This window comes from Thermobia domestica, chromosome 2 (genome assembly GCF_964235325.1).
Source record: "Thermobia domestica chromosome 2, izTheDome1.hap1.1, whole genome shotgun sequence".
Classification (NCBI taxonomy): domain Eukaryota; kingdom Metazoa; phylum Arthropoda; class Insecta; order Zygentoma; family Lepismatidae; genus Thermobia; species Thermobia domestica.
Window position 1 is genome coordinate 79,660,245 of NC_137455.1, and position 6,461 is coordinate 79,666,705.

Here is a 6,461-nt window from a genome sequence, read left to right on the forward strand (position 1 = left end):
GGGGTTTGGGTAAGGCTAACAACCTTACCCTGTAAAAAAAAAGGCACTTGTTCAGAAACATTCACAAAAGCCTCGGACAAGGACTGATAACTTGGCACGACTTCAGCAAAAGAAAATGGACATAAGATTTGGAAGATGAAATATTAAAAGTCTTTATAGGACAGGCGCGTTAAAATCCGTAACGAGTGAGTTAGAGAAATACAGGATGGACCTAGTAGGAGTTCAGGAAGTTAGGTGGGAAGGAAATGGTTCTATGAATTCCGGAAATTTTACGTTCTTTTACGGGGAAGGAAATAAAAATCACCAGTTAGGAACAGGGTTTATCGTTCACAAACGAATATTACCAGCAATTAAACGGGTTGAATTTGTTACTGACAGACTTTCTTTTATTACTCTTATAGGACGGTGGTGTGATATTATTGTTTTAAATGTACATGCTCCAACTGAAGATAAGGATGACGATACAAAAGACAGTTTTTATGAAGAAGTTAAATGGTTATTTGACCATCTCCCGCGATACCATATGAAAATTCTATTAGGGGATTTCAGTGCAAAGATAGGACGAGAGGATATTTTCAAACCGATTATAGAAACGAAAGTCTGCATAAAGAAAGTAATGACAACGGTGTTAGACTCGTGAATTTTGCAACATCCAGAAACCTAATCGTGAAGAGTGCAAAATTCCCACATCGCGACGTTCATAAATACACTTGGACATCACCAGACGGAAAAACACATAATCAAATTGATCACGTTTTAGTAGATAGAAGAAGGCAACCTAGCATAATTGATGTCCGGTCGTTTAGAGGGGCTGGTTATGACACTGATCACTACCTGGTAATAGCGATAATACGAGAGAGATTATCATTGAATAAAGGTAATATTCAATGTCCGAAAACGGAGAGATTTAATTTAAAGAAATTAGAAGAGAGCCAGGTAAGCGAGGAATACCAGATTGAAGTTTCGAATAGATTCTCGGTTTTAGAAGATTCGGAGTGCACTAGTGTTGAGGATACTTGGATTGAAATTAGAGATAGCATTAAAAGTTCAGCAATAGAAAAATTGGGACACGCGGAGATAGAAACAAACCATGGTTCGACCAGGAATGCATTAAAGTAGCAGAGAAGAGAAGACAGGCAAAATTACGCTGGCTACAAAATCCGAATGAAATAACCACAAAATTCCCCTATCTTTGTTCTAAAACTTTCAAAACTTTTAGAACAAAGAAACATGATTTTTTAAAGCTAAAATTAAGGAATTCGAAGCTAATAGTAAAAATAGAAACATTCGGGACATGTATAAGGGGATCAACAAATTTAAGAAAGGCTATCAACCTCGTGCGTATATATTAAAGAAAGCTGACAGAACAGTTCTCACTGATATGGATAGCATCTTAAATAGATGGAAAGATTTCTTTGACGATTTGCTGAACACGCAGCCAAAAACTGTGCGTGTAGAAAAGGATGGATATATATATATATATATACCGCAGAACCGTATATTCCAGAACCCAATCGAATAGAAGTAGAAACCACTATAAAGAAATTAAAGAAACACAAATCTCCGGGTGTAAATGAAATTCCGGCTGAGTTAATTTTAGCTGGAGGCAAAAAATTGTGGAACAAGATACACAAACTCATTCTCCTTATCTGGAACAAGGAAGAATTGCCACAAGAGTGGAAAGAATCAATCACTGTTCCAATTCACAAGAAAGGCGACAAAACTGACTGTAATAATTATCGAGGCATTTCTCTTTTGTCAACATCTTATAAAATCCTTTCAAATATTCTGTTAGCAAGATTGACCCGATACGCAGATGAAATTATTGGAGATTATTAGTGCGGATTTAGACGAAATCGATCAACTATCGACCAAATATTTACTATTCGCCAAATACTCGAAAAAAAAGTGGGAATACAATACCCCGGTACATCAATTATTTATTAATTTTAGAAAGGTGAATGACTCGATTAAGAGAGAAACATTTTACAACGTTCTTACGAAACTTGGAATACCGCGAAAGCTAATTAGATTAATTAAGATATGTTTAAATGAATCCCAAAGTAAAGTCTGGATAGGGAAACTTTTGTCCATGAGCTTTCACGTCGAAAATGGACTGAAACAAGGAGATGCGTTGTCGCCATTATTATTTAACTTTGTGCTGGAACACTCTATAAGGAAAATCAAAGATAGCAACCAGGGCCTAGAATTGAACGGTATTCACCAGGTTATGGCATATGCTGATGATGTAAATTTAACAGGGGATGATAGGAGAACTATAGAAAGAAATGCAGAGATCTTATTAAACGCTGCAGGAACATTGATTTAGAAGTAAATGGAAGAGAAAACTAAATACATGGAAGTTCGTCGGGACCGTAATACGGCAAATTGTGTTGGTTAAAATATTAAATAATACTTTTGATAAAGTGAGTACTTTTAAATATTTAGGATCAATATTAACAGACGAAAATCATATTCATGAAGAAATTAAATGTCGACTAAAACCAGGGAATTCGTGTTACTATTCAGTTCAAAATCTCTTGTCGCGAATTCTGTCGAGAAATTTGAAGCTTAAAATATATAAAACGATAATCATGCCTGTTGTTCTGTATGGTTGCGAAACATGGTCGCTTACTCCGAGGGAAGAACAGAGACTGAAAGTATTTGAGAACAAGATCCTGAGACGAATATTCGGACCCAAGAGGAACGGGAATGGTGAAAACTTCATAACGAGGAACTACATAATTTATATGGTTTACCCAACATTGTTAGGGTCGTCAAGTCTAGGAGGCTTAGGTGGGCGGGTCATGTAGCTAGAATGGAAAAAAGTATGAACACTTTCAAAGTGTTAGCGGTAAGAGCAATCGGAAAACGACCATTAGGAAGACGTAGGCGCAGATGGGAAGACAATATTAAGATGAATCTCGCGAAAATAGGAATGCAAAGTAGAAACTGGATCCAGTTGGCTAAGGATAGAAGTCAGTGGAGAGCTTTTGTGAACGCGGCATTGAACCTCCGGGTTCCATAGGCCATAGAGTTTGTTAGGGACATTGAAATGCATAAAAATATTACATTCCAATACATTTCAAAAACTAGAAACCGTGGAGTGGCGGTCATTATCACCGAAAAGAAGTCATGCATAAAACTGGTAGTAAGTTAAAAAGTATAATAAGCTTCATAGCTATCTAATTCAATCACATGACAAAACGACGACAGATTACTACAAAGAGAATGATACTAGCCCAATGTAAAGCGTTGATATGTAAAACCCAAAGTCTCAGGTTCATGCTCAAGTGCTCGTAAATTTTTCATATTATGAAGGCTATTAGAAGCAATGCAGTATGACGTCAGTAAGATTCGCCAGGTAAATATGAATGTGCTTTTTATATAATATATTCTCAAACCATAGAACAATCAATGGGTTTGAATGTTAAAATAATCCATAAGTATTGGGTAATGTGATTTTCTGTATCGTATTGTCACTTCTGATGAATTGATCTGGTACGACAGGATCTAGAGCAATTGAAAGTCCGATTTTACGTTTAATGGGAAACTATCCTCTGTGATGGAAGCAGTGGTCACGCGTACTATGTCACAAACTCTGTACATGTTCAGAAAATACACCGAGATGCCAGTCAGATAAGATGTACTGTATCGTTGATTAGATGTTTCGCAAATTTCTCTATTGTAACACAGCATAAATTATTCATGATTCTATATGGCACAACAAAGTGTTATTCCCCTCAAAGACGTATTAGACGACAACCTCTATAAATTCGTGTTCCAATCAACCTGTTGTGATTAGTAGTCGTAGTAGTAGTAGTAGTAGTAACCTTTTGCTTAGCTGGTTTCCCCATTTCTGCTCTTGTTTTTTGTCGTATGAATTTACATTTCAGCCCACAAATTTAGAGTGAAGAAAATGTTCAATAAGAAAACAAGTGTTCAAATATTCAAAATACTTCAGAATTATATTTAATTCAACTCCTGATTGTTCTCATGTGGAACAGTTGTCACAAATCATTCGATTTGTTGACATACAACGTGATTCTGTTCAAGTTCGGGAAGCATTTATTGATTCTATCTCTGTCAAAGGAAAGACTGCTGAGAGTATTTCTGCTGAAATACTGAAGTAACTACAACGTGATTGCAAAGGCCAATCTTGTGATAAAATCAGCCTACAATGACCAGGCAATATTCTGGAGTTCAAACTTTGATACAGAATATAAGTCCTTTGGCGATTTTCGTTCCTTGTAACAATAATTTATTGAACCTTGTTTCTTACATGCTGCGCACGTTAACGTTCTGGCGAACACTTTGTTTGGAGCAATGGAACGTTTTTGGTATTATTCTCTAGATCTATTCACCGATGAAATGTGCTGCAAAATCACGTAAAAATTGGTCTGAAACGTAAAACTGACACTAGGTGGAGTTCAAAAGCTTTGAGGGCACTTTCTAGTCAATTGGATGAAGTAATTAATCTGTTGAATGATCTGCGTGACACTTCGACTGAAACACTTGATACTAGAGGAGATGCTGGTCTTCTTGCAAGCATTCAGTCATTTAACTTCATCGCTTTACTATATTTCTGATTAGTGTTGTAAATAGAAAAAAAACCGTTCGTATTTTTTCAGAAATGAACGTTTTTTTTTTAGAAAAAAAAACATTGCCTCTCGTTTTTTTTCTAAATTTCGTTTTTTTTCAAATAGTCATTTGTAATGCATCTTATGTCTATTTAAGTATTAAATATTTTTATGTAGGTATAATCACCATAAAATGCAACATAAATTAAACGCTAAATACTGATACGCTACAAATATTTTACAATTTACATGAATACCATACCTATTAACAATTCGGATTTCAGCAGTTTTCATCAATATCAACTAAGAAATAAAAGTAGAAATGAAATTTTGTTTTTTCGTGAAAGCAGGCCTTAAATAAGTACGAAAATAATGTCACGAACAGTATAAAATTCATATAACTTGTCTAAAGATAAAAACTAATACTAATTTGCCTAATAGTATTTTTCTAAATGTCATATATAAATAATTTGTCGACTAGATACATATGATATGCAGAGCCGGCTCTACCATATATGCAAAAAGGGCATTTGCATGGAGTGGCAAGTTTGGATGGTCCGGCAAAATCTGTTATAAGTATATTATTTAAATTAAATATTTCTTGTTGGAAACAGACTTCATGATGATGGTAGTTACACTTACTAAGCTGACATTCTATTTGAATACTACATTCATAAATTATGTTTAGGTTGCATTAGTTTAAGGCCACATGGACAATGCTAAAGCAAATGGTCAGCTTGATTGTTGATTCTCGAACAGTAGTGAATATTTGTTCCATTTAGTAAGTTATCACAGTTTTGATATGACAACTAGTCTTGTTTTTGTCAGAAGCAAGTTCCTTATTATTGAAGATAGAAACAAGTTTTTTTTTTTTTTTTTTTTTTTTTTTTTTTTTTTTTTTTAATGTTAACAGATATAGAAGAGAAATCAAGAAATCAAGATAAAAGAGCTAGTTGCACTGGAATTGCAAACTGATACATTGAGATTGAAGCTCGATAGTGAATTATATAAAAAGGATTACCATCTTTCCTCTGCAGGTGTGTTTGCTTTATCTTTCACTAACATAATATATATATATATATATATATATATATATATATATATATATATAACAGACACAACGCGATTGCATTTTTATAAGTATTTAAGCCTCTCTGAGTGCAACTGCTCTTACCCTCACCTTTGTTGTTCATGCTGGAGTAGCATACTTAAAATCATGACTTTTAAGATTTGTTCTTTCTGGAGAAAGTGGGAGGCAACAAGTTATACCATTGCATGGGGCGACAATTTGACTAGGACCGGCTCTGACGATATGTATATAAAAGACATGAATATAGGATGACACAATTTGAAGTAATGCAGGGTGTTTCAAAATTAATATTAGGGTTTTGAAACCTTGTAGTATCTATTACAATTAACTTACTATTATAAATATTATATCAAATGAAAGAGCAACTCAAACAATTTTGTACGCACGCATGTACACTCATGTCCAAAATTATTGTCGCATGTTTATAAATATGTTGTAGGAATATAATTTGATAACGAATTCGCCCGGTATTTCTTATAATGTTACTATGTGTATAATCGGCAAACACATGTATGTGTCAAATTTCATGTCAAAAGAGCAGTAAATAAGAACAATAAAACGAAAATAAAACTTTCTTGTCCATTTAGCAACATTTTGTTTTACTCATTCTAATTTTCGTATTTATAATCCTTTTCCTATGAAATTTACCACAAATACACATTTCCCGATTATACATATAGTATCAGTATTAAAAATACCCTGCAAAATCATTATCAAATTATATTCTTACAAGAAGACAGTTATAGTTATGCGACAATCATTTTGGACATGAGTGTACATGCATTGTTTCT